The sequence below is a fragment of the Sarcophilus harrisii genome, chromosome 2, assembly GCF_902635505.1.
Source record: "Sarcophilus harrisii chromosome 2, mSarHar1.11, whole genome shotgun sequence".
Taxonomy (NCBI): domain Eukaryota; kingdom Metazoa; phylum Chordata; class Mammalia; order Dasyuromorphia; family Dasyuridae; genus Sarcophilus; species Sarcophilus harrisii.
Genome location: NC_045427.1, coordinates 307836756 through 307856529, shown reverse-complemented (window position 1 = coordinate 307856529; position 19774 = coordinate 307836756). Strand labels below are relative to the sequence as shown.

Sequence of the window (19774 nt, the reverse complement as noted above, 5' to 3'; positions counted from 1 at the left end):
CAGTTCTTATGGACAGGGGAAAAAAGGGACATAAAATAGCCACAATCACTAGAAATGAAAAGAATCCAAGGATTTAAGGGTATGTTTGTTGCTCCCTACTCTCAGCCAACTCTAAGGGAAAGAGGGTAAATTGACTTTGGCAGGATTAAAGAGGAACATATGTTAATTTTACAAGAATCCCTGAAGAGGTGTCAAGGGCTAGTTGAGGCAGCAGAAAAACAGGCCCAGAGAGAACTTAAGACCAATGACACAGAAAAAAAGTTATTACCTAGCCATGTCAGTTTCTACATTCCAGGTCAAATCAGAAAGTGGCAAGGGCTTGATTCTTGAGATGTGGAATAGATGCAGGAAGGGAAGATTTGGAAGGTTCAGATAATTTGGATATAACAATTTCCCTGCTATTTTCAACCTACACCCAACCTACACCAACACTGATCCAGTGTTGCTGACTATCCATCCAATCAAAAATAGAGCCATTGAGTGCAATCTATCCATTACAAATGGCTAGAGAAAAATCTATTGGGGGAGGTGGGGGGAGAGAGAATCAAAAAGGGTAATAGGGAATAAGCATTTAGATACCACCTACTATGTGCCATGCCCTCTGCTAAGCACTTGTACAAATTTCTCCTTTGATCCTCAACAACAAACGCTGTAAGATGTATACTATCCCCTCAAAACTGAAGAAAACAGAAGCAAAAAGAACTTAAGTGTCTTGCTTAAGGTTATACAGGTACTAAATGTCAGAGACTAAATTTGAACTCAGATCTTCCTAACTCCAAGTCCAGCATTCCATCCACTGTGCCATCAAATGCCTCTACATAAAGAGGCAAGGGATAAGGTCAGTGGGTCCCAGCCCGCATCATGTTCAAACCCCAGATATAATACAGAAATACATATATTGAATAACTGACACAATCTCCATATTGTTCCTTAACCCAAAATATTTTTTAAAAAGCTTTTTATTTTCAAAACATATGCATGGATAATTTTTCAACACTGACCCTTGCATAGTCTTATATTTCAGATTTTCCCCTCTTTCCCTCCCCACTTCCCCTAGATGGCAAACAATCCAATATATATGATATATGTTAAAATATATGCTTAACCCAAAATATAATAGCTATCCTGATTGGCAAGGTGAAGAAAAAGCTATAGCACTTCTGCCAAGTCTGCAGGAGGCCTTCCTAGTCCTGCCCCACCTGTTAGCATATTTTTCTTTACAAATTATCATCTCTTCTGTATATACTTTGTATGTATCTCGTCATATGTTTTTCTGTAGCAAAGAACTAGAATCTGAGGCAGTATACATCTAAGTTATAAAATGTGAATGTAATGAAATACTATCCCAAAGAAAGTACAAAGGATACACACACACACACACACACACACACTACACTTTTTCAATGATAAAAGAGGGGGAAAAAAGGCAGAGAATATGGAACCAAAATAAAAAGAAAAAAAAAATTATGAAAGGGATGGTTTCAGTGAAGCTGTAAAGCAAATAGATCCAAAAGAACAATGTAAACCATAACAATATTATAAAGACAAACAACTTTAAAAGATAATGAATGACAAACCACAATTTCAGGGGACTAGTGTTGATGACAACTACCTAATCATCTCCCATTAGAAAAGTGACAGACTCAACGTGCAGATTAAGACATACATTTTTCCAAAGACAGCCAATGTGAGCAAGTTTTTTTCTTGACTATACATAATTGTAATAAGGGTTTTATTTTTCACTGAGAATGAGGAAAGTAGGAGGGAAAAGTCACATTTTCATAAATTCAAAAACTGTTTTAAAAATTGCAAATGGCAACTGGTAGTTTGTAATTGGATCTTATGGGTAAGCAAAAGGTTAAATGATACTATAATAACTGTGAAATTAGAGTTGCCAGAGTTGGATTGAGAAATGACATCTCCTTCATAGAGAAGGCAGAATATAAACACACTATTATCAAATGATGCTATATCAGTTACTTGGCTATACCTGGCCTCAATAGGACAGTAAACCACACATTCTAGTAATGAATCCTTGGCAGACTACTACATAGATTCTACAGATCACTGCAGGAAACTCTCTGATCTAATAATCAGAAGAATGGGGATAATTTAAGCTTTACAGATGTCCAATATGTCAGTCACTCAAAAATAAATAGCTACTATCCTCTAGTCAAAATCACAATTCAAGACAAAGGGGAAAGGAAATGGTCCCTATGGGTTGACCTCAATGCTGTTCATCTTGTAGTAAGACATACCAAATTCTAGATCTAAGAGGCAATATATATTGATCCATAAATTGAATTCAGTTAGCTGATCTGAAAATAGCAGGCTCAAGTAAAACTGGAGATAAAGAAATAGAGACAGGACTTTTGAGGAAGACCTTCTTTTGATATCATCCTATTTCCCCTTCCTATCTCAACCAAACTCCTAGAAAAAACTCATTTTTCAACCCTTGGCAATATGCTTTCTCACCTCTGAGCCTAGTACATTGAAACTACCCCTTTCAAAATTTACCATTCAATTTGCAAATCTGATGGTCTCTTCTCAAGCCTCATCCTTCTCCACCTGTTTTATATGTCACTGCAAATAACCCTCACCTTCTACATATTCTTTTCCTCTGGGCTTTCATGACACGAAGGAAGGAAATAAGCATTTCTTAAGCAGTGCCAGGCACTGTTGTAAAGCATTTTACAAATATTTTCCCTTTTGATCCTTGTAATTACTGTGGGAAGAACATATTATGAATCCCATTTTACAATTAAGGAAATTGAGACAGAGGAAATGACTTGGCAGGGTCATATACCTCCTAAATGTCTGAGGCTAGGACTGAATTCAGGTCTTTCTGATTTCAGGTCCAGAACTCTAGCCATTCTTATCTTGATTTTCCTCCTATCTGTCTACTCATTGTACTCTGCTGCTTCAGCACTGTCCAGATCACACACACCTCCTTACTGTGGATATATTTCACAAAGCTCTGTCATAGGCCCCTTTGTCTTTTCTCTCTACATTCTCTCTCTCGGGATCTTATCATGTCCCATAGGTTTAAATTATTTCTATGCTGATGACTCCCAGATCTGACTATCCAGCCCACTATGTCCCCTGAGGTTTAATTTCACATTACAAATTGGATGTCTTAGAGACATTTCAAATTAACATGTCCAAAACAGGCTTTAACTCTTTAACTCTGCTCACCCTGATCCAGATCACACTCACCCTCTCTCCCAAACTTATTTCTGTTGAAGGAACCACAATTTTTCTAGCCTTCCTGATTTATAACCTTGTAATTATGAAGTTTCACTCTCCCTCCATATGTTGATCAATTGGGAAATCCTACATTTATATTTTTATAATAACTAGAACTTCTGTAGCACTTTTAGTGTTTGTAAAATACTCTACAAATATTCCATTTTATCCTGACAGCAGCCCTGGAAGGTAGGTGCTACATTTCTCACATCTGATCTCTTCCCTCTAACTCATATACCTATCATTCTAAGGTCCCTCTCATATTAATTCCTGCAATAACCTGGAGCTCTCTTTAACACAGATCTGACCATGTCACTTCCCTATTCAATTTACTCCACTGGTTTCTTATATTTTTTCTAAAATCAAATATAAACTCCTTGGTTTATCTTTTAAAGCCCTTTACAAGTTTTAAAGCAACTTGTCTTTACAAGTTGACCCAAATCTATCTTTACAGCCTCATTGATCACCAATTCCCCTCCTGTATTCAATAATGGAACCAAACTGTCCTCTCTATTCCTCACATTTCATTTCCTGTCATAGGTCTTTTCATTGGGTGTCCCCAATAGCTGGGATAAACTATTTCTTCACTTATTTTCACAGAATCCCTCTGTCCTTTCAAATTACAGCTCAAGCAATACCTTCTGTATGAAACCTTTCTTGGCCCCCCATTTCCTAGTACTTTACCTCTGAAACTACCTTGTATTTATTGGTTTTGTATTTCAGTACTTATTTTAACAATTGTATTTGTTGTCTTCTCCATTAAAATGTAATTGTATCATTCGTTGAATTTTGATCTTAATACCTAGGCACAGTGTCATATAAAAGGTACTTAATACTTGATTTTTCATGGCTGGAGTTCCCAATTAACCATGTGTCCCTCATTAGCTTCCCCTAAAAATGCCCCAACAAAAGAAAAGAAAGGCACAAGGGTGGCACACTTAACCTAAAATAGAAGCAACTAGAGCAATCTGCCCAGACAGCCACACCCAAGGGACCCCATGAACAGATCAGACTTGAAGAAATCATAGAAAGTATAGAATACAAAATTATACCATGCAATTAACTAGATCCAGTCTTGCCACATCAACAGCCAAATATATCAGCTGCCAGCACACATAAACACCCCTGAACTCCGGATATGGCAATATCCCCCAAGAACAGCCATATTTCATGTTTAAGTGTGGGGGAGAAAGGAGAACAGAGTGATGATGGCTGGAGAGTCTCATGGTACAAAGAAAGTCTAACAATGGATTTGTACTTAAAAGGATCTGAGTTTTATTTTTTCTTAGTTTTCTGTGAGACCAGGGGCAAGTTATTTACCTTGTTTTTGCTTTCAGTTTTCTTAACTATCAAGGAATCTAGATTAGATGATCTCTAAGGTCCTACACACCTCAGGATCTGGCTCTGCATTCCCTTACCCACCACGCACTGGCAAAAATAAGGGCTAACAAAGTACCAAGTAAGTGATGCCACTTTGTCCCTAGATAAATTCAAGAACAGACCTGGCAACACAGAATAAAATGAGCCTTTTTTAACACCCTGAATCAGATTCCAACAGTTGGCATTCTGGAATGCTATACAGGTCCATTCAAGATTCACAATTTTTAGGAAAAGCAAAACTTACAAGGTCGAGAAAGCATATCACAGCAGCAGTTTATGCTATGAATCATATGATTTAATATCTCCTTTGGTCAGAGGAAATGCATCTGGGAATCAAGGGGTGGTTCCACCCTTTTGAGAAGTAAACAAGTCAACAAGCACTGTGCTGAAAACTGGAGAACCAAAGAAAGGAAAAAAGAACCCTCTCAAGGAGCTCACAACGTAATGGAGAAGACAACACACTACATACAAATAAAACTTTAATCTCAGAAGGAAGGCACTAGCATTGAGAGTGGCCAAAGAAGAGATTTCTTATACAAAGTGGGTCATGGGTCTTAGCTGAGATGCCAAATATATCAGAAAATCCAGGAGATAAAAGATGATGAGGCAGAGCACTCCAAGCACTGGAGACAAGTAGTAAAAATCTACATCAATTCCAATAGACTTGTGATGCAAAATGCCATCCATATTCAGAAGGAGAACTATGGAGAATGAATCAAAGCATAGTATTTTCACCTTTTTTTGGTTTATTTGTTTGCTTGGTTTTTTTTTTTTTTGTTTTTTTTTTTGATCCTAGAGTACTAAAGAGCCACCAGAGTTTATTAAATAGGGGGTGACTTGGTAAGAACTATATTTTAGGAAGGTCACTTTTAAAGTTGAGACTGAAAAGGGAGGAAGATGAAATCAAACCAGGGGAAACTGAGAAAGTACTGAGGTATGAAAGAAGTGTAGTAACAGAAAAGGAGAAGGCAAAGAAGTTGAAGGAACTAGTTTAGGGAAAAGAGAAGGCAGAAAGAGAGATAAAGTGATTAATACACAGGAAGAGGTAGAGTGATCATAATCAAGTAGAGAATGATGTCAGTTTTTAATCCTAAAAGTTAAACACTTGTGATAGCAAGACCACCTCTGCTCTTTATGGTTAAGGTGGTATAAATGTTCTTGGTTCCTAAAGTGATTTAATGTAAACATTAAAGCTTTATATAAATACTAGTTATTATGTTGAGGGTAGCTGGGTGGTGCAGATATAGCAGTGGATATAGTGGTGGACTTTGGGTCAGGAAGATCTGAGTTCCAATCTAGCCTCAGATATTGGGCAAGTCACTTCATCCTGGTTGCCTGTTTCCTCATCTGCTAAATGAGTTGGAGAAGGAAATGGCAAACCACTATCTCTGCCAAGAAACCTCAAATAGGGTCACAGTCAGTTAGACAAGACTAAAATGACTGAACAATAAATTGTTATGGTCTTGAGAAACAAAGTAAGGTTTGCCATCTGAACAGGTGAGGGTGAGAAGTGCATAATTCTAAAGTTATAAAGATAGGAAAGACTATATAAAAGTGGTAGTTCCTTTAATTGGATCAAAGGCCCATCACGACTATGCAACCTGGACAAGTCACTAACCTCTGAGGAGTTCCATCTCAGGGGAAAAAAAAAACAGACAGACTAGAAATGTGCCCTAATCCATGAAATTCTGGGCCAGAAACTGCTAACATCACTTAGACCATCTTTATGGTTTAAGGATTAGAAAAATGATCAGGAGAAAATACAATACTCTTAGAGACTTCTTATCCAGTATTATTTTAAATTCCATGGTATTCTGATAAACTCAGATTTAGAAGTTTAACTTCATGAGATATTTACATCATTATAAAATGCCATCAATAACCCTCCCTATAAAATATTGGGGGGGGGGGAAGATTTAGGAGCAAAGGCTCAAAACAAATTCAGAAAATGCCAAGATGGAACTCTTATCATGTAACTGTTACTGTGGTAATCCAGGTCTGGGACATAAAAAAGGTTAAAAGATCGGGAATGTTTTACATCTTATGAGGGAACAAAGCAGCATCTGGAACCTTTTGGGTAGCATTGGCATAAAGTTTGGAGAATTATGTTACTACTATTGCTATATGTATAAATTGTGTATTTGGTACTCTACTGTCCATAACATGGAAAACACGAGCAAAGGAGAAGGCACACACCTACTGCAGATTCCTACCATGCCTATGTATAATAATGGGGAATAGGGACAATACGGAGGCAAGCTTTGCCTACAGTAATGAAGTATTTTTAGAAGACTAAATTATGTTGTGTTTTAATAACTAGGATCAATTTGGTATTGCTACATATGCAATGTTTTTCATTATATTCTTGATCTTATAAAAGTTTGATACACATGATAAGCAATGGATAAAACATGAGACTACAAGATTTGAAAATATATGTATATGTGTTATCAGAAACAAATAAAAATCAATAACCTAACATAGATCTAGACTGTGGAAGATCATGAGTAGCTAGACAGAGGAGTCTGAACATGGGTCAGAAAGCTAGATCATGGCAAACAAACATCCTAATTCATCAATTTCCTCAAATCCCATTAGGATCTAGCCATGACCTAATATCTCAGTCATGTAAAGGGTATTCCTGCTATCACCCATACTTCTATGATTAAAAAATACTAACATTCTTGTTACTGTTCTATAAAAAATAATGATCAAGCTAATTTTAGAAAAATCTGGAAAGATTTACACAAACTGATGCTAAGTAGAACCAGAAATACATTTTACACAATAACAGCAAGATTATGGGATGATCTCCCCAGAATAATACACCATGACCAAGTAGGATTTATAGCAGGAATGGTTCAATATTAGAAAAACTATTAGCATAATTGACTATATCAATAACCAAATTAATAAAAACCATATTTCAATATATGCAGAAAAAGCATTTGATAAAATCCAACATCCATTCCTATTAAAAACACTAGGGAATATAGGAATAAATGGACTTTTCCTTAAAATACTCAGTAGCATCTATTTAAAACCATTAGCAACCATGTTATGTAATGGGGATAAACTAGAATCATTCCCATAAGATCAAGGGTAAAACAAAGTTGCCCACTATCACCATTACTATTCAATATTGTATTGCAAGCTTTGGCAAAGAAAGAAGAAAAAGAGATTAAAGGAATTAGAATAGGTAATGGGGGAAACCAAATTATCACTTTTTGCAGATGATATGATAGTATACTTAGAGAACCCTAGAGAATCAACTAAAAAACTATTAGAAATAATCTACAACTTTTGCAGGATACAAAATAAATCCACATAAATCATCATTTTTATACTTCACTAACAAAATCCAAAGAGAAATTCCATTTAAAATAACTGTCGATGACATAAAATACTTGGGAATCTATCTTTCAAGGGAAAGTCAGGAACTATAAAACATTTTATACACAAATAAAGTCAGCTCTAAACAACTGGAAAAATATCAAGTGCTCTTGGATAGGTTGAGCGAATATAATAAAGATGACAATATAATAAGTAATCTATTTATTTAGTACTATACCAACCAAACTCCTAAGAAACTATTATATTGACCTAGAAAAAATAACAAAATTCATCTGGAAGAATAAAAGGTCAAGAATTTCAAAGGAATTAATGAAAAAAAAAAATCAAATGAAGGTGGCCTGGCTGTACTTGATCTAAAACTATATTATAAAGCAGCAGTCACCAAAACCATTTGGTATTGGCTAAGAAATAGACTAGTTGATCAGTGGAATAGAATTAGGTTCACAGAACAAAATAGTGACTATAGTAATTTAGTGTTTGACAAATCCAAAGACCCCAGCTTTTGGAATAAGAATTCACTATTTGACAAAAATTGCTGGGAAAATTGGAAACTAGTATGGCAGAAACTAGGCATTGACCCACACCTGATACCATATACCAAGATAAGGTCAAAATGGATTCATTATTTAGACATAAAGAATGATATCATAAAAAAATTAGAACAACATAGGATAGCTTACCTCTCAAATATGTGGAGGAGGAAGGAATTTGTGACCAAAGAAGAACTAGAAATCATTATTGATCACAAAACAGATAATTTTGATTATATTAAGTTAAAAAGTTTTTGTACAAACAAAACTAATGCAGACAAGATTAAAAGAGAAGCAATTAACTGGGAAAACATTTTTACATTCAAAGATTCTGATAAGGGCCTCATTTCTAAAATATATAGAGAATTACTCAAATTTATAAGAATTCAAGCCATTCTACAATATCAAGCCATTGATAAATGGGAAAAGGATATGAACAATTTTCAGATGAAGAAATTGAAACCACTTCTAGTCATATGAAAAGGTGCTCCAAATCATTATTGATCAGAGAAATGCAAGTTAAGACATGAGGTATCACTACACACCTTTCAGATTGGCTAAGATGACAGGAAAAGATAATGAATATTAGAAGGGATGTAGGAAAACTGGGACACTGATGCATTGTTGGTGGAACTGTGAACAGATCCAACCATTCTGGAGAACAATCTGGAACTATGCTCAAAAAGTTATCAAATTGTGCATACTCTTTGAGCCAGCAGTGTTACTACTGGGATTATATCCCAAAGAGATATTAAAGAAGGAAAAGGGACCCATAGGTGCAAAAATGTTTGTGGCAGCCTTTTTTGTAGTGGCTAGAAATGGAAACTGAATGGATGCCCATAAGATGGAGAATGGCTGAACAAATTGTGGTATATGAATGTTATATTATTGTTCTGTAAGAAACGACCAGCAGGATGATTTCAGAGAGGCCTGGAAGAGACTTACACGAACTGATGCTAAGTGAAATATACAGAATCAGGAGATCCTTGTACACAGCAATAGCAATATTTTACGATGATCAATTCTGATGGACATGGCTCTCTTCAACAATGAGATGATTCAAACCAGTTCCAATTCAGTGATGAAGAAAGTCATCTACACCCAGAGAAGAGGCCTGTGGGAACTGAATGTGGACCACACATAGTATTTCTCACACTTTCTGTTGATGTCTGCTTGCATTTTGTTTTCCTTCTCAGGTTTTTTTTCCTTTCTAGATTCGATTTTTCTTGTGCAGCAAGATAACTTTATAAATATGTATACATATATTGGATTTAACATATATTTTAAGATATTTAATATGTATTGGGACTACCTGCCATCTAAGGAAAGAGGTGGGAGGAAGGAGGGAAAAATCTGGAACAGAAAGTTTTGCAAGGATCAATGTTGAAAAACTACTCATGCATATGTTTTGTAAATAAAAAGCTTTAATTAAAAAAAAAAAGATTATGGGATGATCAGACAGATCATAGTTCTTAACAGATCTGGTGGTTCTCAGCATTTCAGTGATCCAAGGCAATCCCAATAAACTTTGGACAGAAAATGCCATCTACATCCAGAGAGAGAACTATGAAGACAATGTAAATCAACACATATTATGTTCACTTTTTTCTTTTTCTTCTGTTTTATTTTTCTCTTGTGGTTTTCCTTTTGTTCTGATTTTTCTCTCCCAACATGATTCATAAGCAAATACTTTTTTTTTTAAATGAATATACACATATAACCAAAAAAATTTTTAAAAACCGTTGACATTCTTCTACCTGATCATAATCAGTTTTCCCCTACACCTTAATCATTCCATTTTTCTTTATGCTTTACCTCCTTTCCCCTAAACTATCATCCCTCCTCCTCCTCCCCCTTCACTGTTACCTACTACTCCATATTCCCTCCATTTCAGAACTTTCTCCTTATTCTGACTTCACCTTCCTTCCCAATTTGGGCCTTATCATTAACCACCATCCACCTCTACTAATCCTATTCACATGTTATTGAATAAAGATGGAAAAAAAAAACATACAGAAAAAGCTAAGTGGATCCACCACAAATTTATGTACTCTAACCTCAATTAAACCCTTTCTCAAAGAAGGTAGTCCTTTTATTCCTTCCTAATTGATTCCCTACCCTTCTTCCCCAAAACCTTCCAAACCTTCTAGACAGTCATCCCATACTTCTATATTTACACTGCATCAGGACTGAAGCTGACATAAGTATTTGGTGACCGACTAGTGGAAGCAGCACAGGACACCACCTCTGGAATTTGAGAAACTACGTTCAAATCCTTCCTCAGCTACTTATTACTATCTATATGACTTTGGACAAGTCTTAACCTTTCTGGACCCCAGTTTTTCATCTAAAATGGCCTCTTAAGTCCCTTCCAGTTCTAGGTCTATGATGCTATATGTAACTAAAATCATCTCTTCTAACTACCAGTAGGACTATTCTGAAGATTACATAGAAAAAAGAAAAATTGGGAAAGGACTCTGAAAAGTTAAAAGCCCTATACAAATGATACACAATGATTTGGTGCTAATTTTATCTTTTACATTCATCCTTACAGAAAGGTTGCTTTGTTTTTGTGGAATTTTTTCCTAATGCAAACTAAAACCATATAAAAATGCTTCAAATCATTTAGAAGAGAAATGAAAATTAAAATACTTCATTACTTTACACCTAAATACAATATAAGATGGGGTAGTCAATCCTGGAGGGGTCATGAGAAGACAAGAACACTAATTCTCAACTAGTCCAACCATTCAGGAAAACAATTCAGAATTATGCAAGAAAAGTTTCTAAATTATTCACACCCTTTGATCCTGTGATCACACACATACCACCAAAAGGTCAAGGACAGAAAGGTCCTACATATAACAAAATATTGATCATCAGCACTTTTTGTTGGAGAAAAACCAGCAAACATGACAGGAGTTCATCAATCCAGCAATAGCTGAACAAATGAAAACATGTTAATGTTATAAAACATCGTGACATAAGAAATGACCAATATGAGGAATGAGGGAAGTTTGCTTATGAACTGACTGAAAAGTGAAGAAAGCAAAATCAGAAAAATGTTTATATTTTCCTAAGATAATATGAATGACTACAAGGCAAATGACACCATATATAATTCTGGTCAAATATAATGGCCAATTGACTAGTACAGATAATGCAGATTAAAAGAAAACTCTGATGGGCCGAGGTTTGAGTTGATGCACTGAGGTCCCAAGTACGTGAGGCTAAATAGTAATTGGGCTATACTCTATTAATATACATGATTGGATAAAGAATGGTCCCTGCCCACTCTCCCTGCAAGTCCTGATGTGTTGTATAGGAAATGACGATTTTGGTGGGTGGAGGCAGAGAGAGACAGGAAGAGAAGCTGGGAGAGATTGGGCCTGGGTTTGAGACTCCTAGCTGCTGGTCGTGTGGCTGTTGGTTGTGTGGCTGCTGGTCGTGTGGCTGCTGGTCGAGCTAGCTTCTTGACTCAGCTGCACACATTGCTATCGCCGATTCTCTTCCACCTCCGATCCTTCTTCACTGAGAATAAAGATAGACGATTTTCCCCCAACCTGAATTCCTGACTGGCTGATTTTAAAATACGCGGTCTTCACAGAAAACTTCCTTCTTTTTGTTAGGAATTAATAAGAACATGTACCATCAGTAGTGACTGCTTGAGTGCTTTGCTTATTATGTTTTTAATCAAAAGGTATTAAGGAAGTTTATTATCAATTAAATGATGTGTCAAAATAAAATTATGTCAATCAATAAATTCATTCTTGGGCTCTGACCCAAGCCAGACCTTAAGCCAAAGAACAACAGTCCTGTGATGGTAGAACTGGTTATTCAACTAGGTCTGAGAAAGGTAAAGAAAAGATAAGATAGGATTCAAAAGCATGCATTTTCAAAGGCTATGAACACTGAGGTTTTAAAAAAAGGCATGTCCTCATCAATGGAAATAATTCTACAAATCACAAATAAGAAATACAAATTAAAATAAGAGATTCCATCTAACTGGCAAAGCTGACAAAAGAATTAAATGATAAATGTTGGAAGGTATATAAAACTAATACTAATGCAATGCTGGAGCTGTCAGCTGGCCTAACATGTTCCAGGAAACAATCTAGAATCATAATTTTATATAAGTAACTAAAATGTATATAAATTCTTTGAATCAGCGATACCACTTACTAAGCATATACTATAAGAAAGTCAAAGAAAAAAAAATCTCATATACATATGAAAAATATTTATAGCAGTACATAAGAAAAATATTTATAGCCATACTTTTTGTAACAGCAAAGAACTGGAAGAAAAGTAGATAGCCATCTATTTTGGGATAGCTTTAAAAAGTATGGCATATGAAATAACAAGTTCAGAGAAATTTTGGAAAGACAAATTACTAATAAAGAGAGAATGAGTAAGAAGAATAAGGAAAATAGCTTCTATGATGACCACATCAAAATAAAGGAGAACACAACACTGGAATCTTCCAGAACATTTAAGTCTGCAAGGTTGACAGAGATGGTGGTGTGGAATTAGATATATATTTTCAGATGAGGCTGTGGATCTGTTTTGTTCAGCTATATTTATTTATTGCAAGGAAGAATTCTATTGTGGCAATGGAAAAATCTACTGGATAATAATGATGATATTAAAAAAAACAATAAAACATTTTTTTAAAAACATAAGAGTGGAACTGAATTTGCTTTCTTAAAAAGAAGGGAGACAAAAGAGGGAGGAGAAAAAATCTGGAACTCAAAGTCTTACAAAAATGAATGTTGAAAACTATATCTGTATTTTGGAAAATAAGATATGAGTTTCTTTACGGATAGGAGGAAGAATTTTTATTTGCTCTGAGTACATTTCAATGGTCTTACCTGGCATCACAATCAAGAGAAAAATAGTCAGACAATCCCATACTCATTAACTTAATAACTATTTTTATCTATATAGTGTTTTACTTACAGGGTTCTCATTTAATCCTCCCAATCCTGAGGGTAACTCATTAGAAGTATTATCACCCTCACTTTGCAGATTAGGAAAGTGGTAGAGAAATTAAGTGATTTGTCCAAGGTCATGCAGATAATCATAATAGCAGCAAGTAGTTTTGTAGTTTCTATTAGTTAGCATATAAAGCAATTGACAGTTTAAAATTTTCTAATCAACTTTCCTTTTGAAAATTCCTTAAAAGAAACAACTCCCTTCTCTGGATACCACTTTTTGCTTTTGGAAAGCAAACTATTAGAAATTTTCTCTTTACATGATAATCCATGGCTAAATGTGCAAATATCATTACCATTTTTAAAAAATTATTATAGCTTTTTATTTGCAAAACATATTCATGGGTAATTTTTCAACATTGACCCTTGCAAAACCTTCTGTTCCAACTTTTCCCTTCCTTCCCCTCATCCCCTTACCTAGATGGCAGGTAGTCCCATATATGTTAAATGTTAAAGTATATGTTAAATCCAATATATATCATTACTATTTTTACAAAGATGCATAAGCAAGATAATTGTATAAATGTGTATATCTATATTCAATTTACATATATATTTTACCATCTTTAATATATATTGGATTAATGGAGCAGTAATGAACTGAACCAGCTATGCCCAGAAAAAGAACTCTGGGAGATGACTAAAAACCATTACATTGAATTCCCAATCCCTATATTTATGCACACCTGCATTTTTGATTTCCTTCACAAGCTAATTGTACAATATTTCAGAGTCTGATTCTTTTTATACAGCAAAATAACGTTTTGGTCATGTATACTTATTGTATATCTAATTTATATTTTAATATATTTAACATCTACTGGTCATCCTGCCATCTAGGGGAGGGGGTGGGGGAGTAAGAGGTAAAAAATTGGAACAAGAGGTTTGGCAATTGTTAATGCTGTAAAGTTACCCATGCATATATCCTGTAAATAAAAGGCTATTAAATAAAAAAAAAAAAAATATATATATATATATATATATATATATATATATATATATATATATATATATTGGATTGCTTACCATCTGGGGGAGGGGGTGGGGAAATTGGAACACAAGGTTTTGCAAGGGTCAATGGTGAAGGATTGTCCTTATATATGTTTTGAAAATAAAAAGCTTTAATAAGTTAATTAACTTAAAAAAAAAAAAAAAAAAAGAAGAAGAAGAAGGTGCACATACAGGTTAAATTACTACTTCAACTACTACCAGATCCAGGTCTTTAAGCTAAGTTTTCTGTCTCAAAGTTCAGGCTTCTTTACAATTACATCACACCACCATCTTTTTTTCTTACATGATTATTAGTTCAATACAATCTATTTTGGATCCTTTACCATCATACAGTGAAGTAAGTAAAGAAGAAGCAGCACCCCATCTCATTACTACCCATCACCTCCAACTGGTCTCCCATCTCCAGTTAGATGCAGATAAACTAGATTTATCTCAACTGCTTCCAGTCCTTCTACAGGGTTTACCTTAGAAATATGACTGTACCTAACCATCATCTTACCAGGACTGAGAATTTAGACAAGCACCTGGCTATTAGAGAAGCACCTGGCTATTAATTTGCAGGCAAGAAAAATTATAAGAATCCCTCACATGAAGCCTTTCCAAGGGCCATCACCTACCCTGATGATTATAATAGCTATATCTATATAGTACTTCAAGATTTATCTCATTTTGAAGTAGGTGTTACTATCATTGTCCCCATTTTACAAATGGTAAAAATGAGGTTTTCCCTATGTCAATGCAGGTTTTTTTGGGAGGGTGGTGCGGTTATCTGAAAGACTGGTAAAGGGACTCATAAGGGCTGGGGAAGAAGCTGAAGTGAACTGTCCTGGGAGCAGAAATGGTGGCAGCTACCAGAATTTAGCAATTCAGTCATTATGATTCTTTCTTCAGTCACTCTCCACAAAAGACTTCCTTCACACTCTTCACAGAAGTAGCTAGTACACATAAATTATAATCACCACAGCCCTAAAAATGTGGAATTTTGTCCCTGAGGCAATGAAAAAAATCAACTTTACTAGAACAATCAAACTCCTAAGAGAACCTAATACCAACGACAACAGAATTCCAACAATCTGGAACAATTTCTAATCTTTGAGCCAATCAGAGATTGTTTCTATATTTCTCCCCCTTCCCATTTTGAACAGCAAAGTTGTAACAGAGTTCATATCATAATATCTCCCGAAGATGGATTACTATTAACTTTTTACCAGTGATTCAACTGTTACTTTTACTTTCTTATGAACTTAAAACTACAATAAATAATGAAAGGCTCAGAATCCAGAGAGGCCAGACAAAAGACAATTAACATCTCCATGCAGATGACTCTGTCTTTCTAAACAGTCTAAGCCACAGTAGTACTCAGTTAATATTTTTCCATTCTTGTCAGGTCAGGGGCATCTAGCTGAAGCAATGTATAGCATGCTGAGCCTGAAGTCAAGATAGACCCAAATTCAAATTCAGCTTCAAGACAGTTACCAGTTGTGTGACCCTGGGCAAAGCACGTAATCCTGTTTGCCTCAGTTTCCTCACATCTGCAGAAATGCTGGGGAGAAGGAAATGGCAAACCACTCAAGTATACTTTGCCAAGGAAATCCCAAAAGGATAAAGAATCAGATAGAACTAAAAACAACTAAACCACCAACTAGATTTAGGAATAAGACCATAGAGTTAGTTGAAAGGAACTCTATAAAATATCTAATCCAATCGCCTTTTCTCCTCTACTCCCCCACCCCACTCCTACTACTCCATCCCACCCTCCAGGATCTCCTGAAATCTCAGCAGTATCTAGAATGACCCAGGTTCTGATAATTTCTCACTTTCTCAACTCATCTTTAGTGGTATCTCCCTTGGAGATAGAGGACCAAAGAGTAAAAGCACTAATCTTCTCCCAAAGCGTCTTTATATATAGGGTTCACAACCTTCCGAGTACTACCATTTTCATCAGCTACTTTGCTTGATATGTATGTCAGCTCCAGGGTATAACATGCCCCCATTCCAGATATCTGGGCCCTTCACTTTTCAGTTTCCTTTTTTTGTGTTGTATATTTCCCCAATAGATTTTGAGCAGCTTGAGGGCAAGAACTGTTTTTTTTTTCCTCTCTTATTTGTACCCTGGCAATTAGTACAAGGCACAGAACAGAGTAGGCACTTAAAGATTTAATGAATTGAAATTTTAATAAATCAGTACATGATATGCCCAGAGAGATTAAATGATCTGTCCACAGTAACAAAGATAGTTAGAAATAAGGCTATAAACTTAGTCCCTCTAAGTCCAAAGCTAGTGCTAGGTGGTTAGAACTCAACATTCTCAAATTCTAGCTCAGAGAACAAATTTCAAAACAGTACAGAACCAGGAGAGAAGCAGTCTATTGGTTTGTAGGTGGGGCCACAACTACCAGGCCAAGCCCCACAAGGTCAAGGTTTAGGACCTTATTGCTTCAGATTGAATGTAAATAGCAATCATTTCAGTTTTGGCCAAAAACCCTGAGGGTCTTCCCTTCCCAGATTTAATTAGTTTGGATTAGGTGAAAGAGGCCATTTTTTGCCTCTATTGCTACCTAACCTCCATCCCTAAATGGGTGGGGCCTCAGTCAAACAGATCTTTTGAAGACCTCAGTTTATTAAAAGCCTATGTTTCCTTCCCATTGCATCCAGGGCCATCTCTAGTTATCCGGATCTGGCCACTGAACCCCGATGATTCTGAAGGAAAAAGTGAGGCAGGTGACTTTGTATGACCTTCCCTCACTTCAATTTACTTGCACAGCATGGCATCACCTCCCTGATGTCATGGTCCTCTTTGAGAATGAAGGACAGTCACAGTATCAGATCTGGAAGGGACTTTGACTGAAGCAATCCAGGAAGAGACTAATCCCTTCATTTTAGAGTTGAAGAATCGAGACTATATCATAAAGGTTTGTAAGTAACATGTCCAGGATCCCCTACCCACTAAATGTCCAAGGTGTGATTTGAATTTAGGACTTCCTAACTCCAAGATCAACACTACTACATCATGCTGGATCATAGGGTTTCATTTCATTATCATAGACAAATTGAAGTGGTCTATGAAAGCTGTCTCACAAGATGGAGACAGTGTTCTAAAAACTGAGTGAAGGCCAGTTGTACGCTAGGGCCCGTTTTCTTTCTCCAGAAATCACGAGTTTACAAGGAGTGGAACCTTTTCTTTGTGCGACTAAGTTGGGGCCACCTTGGCATTGAAACTCCTATAGAAGGTAATTTAGTAATCATAAAGATGTGCTTGGTTAGAAGTTTTTCCTCATTTATGACTTAGAATGTGAAGTCATTTGTCCTGACTAATCAGGCAAAGATCCAGCCTACAAGGAGTGTTAAGCCAGGCCCCTATATAATTCTTATCTATTAACTGGGCCTCGCCTCTCCTTGACCAGCTGCTTGTGGGGAGATGCCCTTTCCCAAGATAGTAATAAAATTCCTTTCTGCTTTTGCTTTGAGAAATCTTGATTTATTTGACCTAGTGGTCTTGTCCCACAGAGTTTATGGGGGCTTTCCAGGATCATGTAACTTGGAGAGTGGACGGGGTCTCTAAACCTAGCAGGGGGTCGTCCTGCCTTGCTTTAGGCAGTCTGCTAACTTCCAAGACCTTTCCCTGCTTCCAAGATCTAGTGGCCAGAAGAGGAGACTAAAGGACCAAAGGAGACTATAAGACCAAAGTCAGTAAATCCAAGACAAATCACAAGTGGCAGGAATTGGATGGCATTCAGTCAGGCAACTTTTGTGCACAGAACACCAAAGGGTAAGTGACCTGTGAGTCCTTGAGTCGAGAGACTATGGAGGTGTGCTCTGAAAAGTTTTGTCAAATATTCAAGATGGGGACTTAACCAAAAGACTCCTTCAGTGGAAAATGATTAAATATTGTTGATGGGGAGGACATTCCCAGGGCTAATTGAGTATGTCCAATTTAAATCTGTATGTAAAACAGAATGTGTCTGCTTTGTATTCTATGTTTGTGAGTTAAGGAGTCATCTTCTGTTGCTGGTTTGGGAAACATCAGGCTGAGTTGGAAAGGCATCTATAACTGACATATATAGAAAGGTTAGAGAAAAAGCTTAAGTATATATGAATAAGAAGAGCATATATTGAAAAGGATTAGAGAGTTTGAGAACTTTGGGAAAAATAGAAAAGCAATGTGCTACCACTTTAACAAATCTAAATGAAATGAAAAATGACATTTCTGTGGATCCAGAAATGGCCAATTTGAGTCTGCAAAAATAGTTAATTTATACAACTATTAAAAAACATTTTAGTGGTTTGGGGGAATAAGTTTTAAGTTACTTGGCCCTATCAGCTAAACTGAGTTGGTCTGTAGTGTTTTTAAGTAGACCTAATTTACATAATTAAAAGCCTCCTGAGGGAAACTGGCCCTCGGAAGGAGAAAGAAAAAAAATGCTCCCTTCCTGAGTTTTTCCAAGCTTTTCGAGTTTGTGGAACCTATCTTGGCTAGGGAGGTATCTTTGGCTTACCTGAATTCTTCTGGGGTTTGTGCTGGTGCCCCAGCATCTTTAACATGGGCCCTCTCTTCAGCATTTTTGGCTCAGAAACTGAGTCACTAGGTCACAGACCAGTAGCCACTCCTGGCCCAAATTTCTCCAACCCTCTTCCCCTGGGTCTAAGAGTCTGTTAATTTCTTAAAGCCCTGTGGCTGGATTTGAAAGAGTAGTTTTCTACCTTAAGTTTGGGGATTGTGTATTTACATTGGAATTCTGATTCTGAAATTGTAGGGGATAATTATTATTAACTCGATTTCAGATCTTGTTTATTCTGGTGTAAGAATTTAGAAATGTGTGCATTGCTAGTGAAGTATGATTACTAGAAATTTTTATCTGTATTTGATTTGATTTTAAGTTAAAATTTTTGGTTTTCTGGAACTTACCTAAAGATATCACATGTTTGTATCCTAATTAGATGAAATATATTTAAGCTACAATGTTGCTTGCTAAATAATATATTGGGTAGTTTGTAAAAATTGTATGAGTGTGCTTTAACATTTTGTCAGCCCAACTGGATATGTAGCATAAATTTTGTGAAATTTGATTCAAGGCAATTTAGGATATTAATCTTGCTTGTTTACCTTGCTTTCTCCCTTAAACAAAGAAGTAAAAGTAAGAAAATCTGACGTATAGGATTGTGTGTAATTACAGAATAAATTGTATCTGAAAGGTGTGTAACATGTCTAAAAATAAATAAGTATTGAGAAGGTGTCCCCCGGAGAGAGAAGGAGCCTGG

At 36.0% G+C, this 19774-nt stretch overlaps 1 protein-coding gene across 5 annotated transcripts in view; it reads right to left on the bottom strand.

Annotated features, from left to right (window-relative positions):
• The window catches only part of ZFYVE1 (zinc finger FYVE-type containing 1), a 65083-nt gene that overhangs the window by 28658 nt on the left and 16651 nt on the right, over positions 1–19774 (bottom strand). The gene's annotated exons all lie outside the window — the stretch shown is intronic.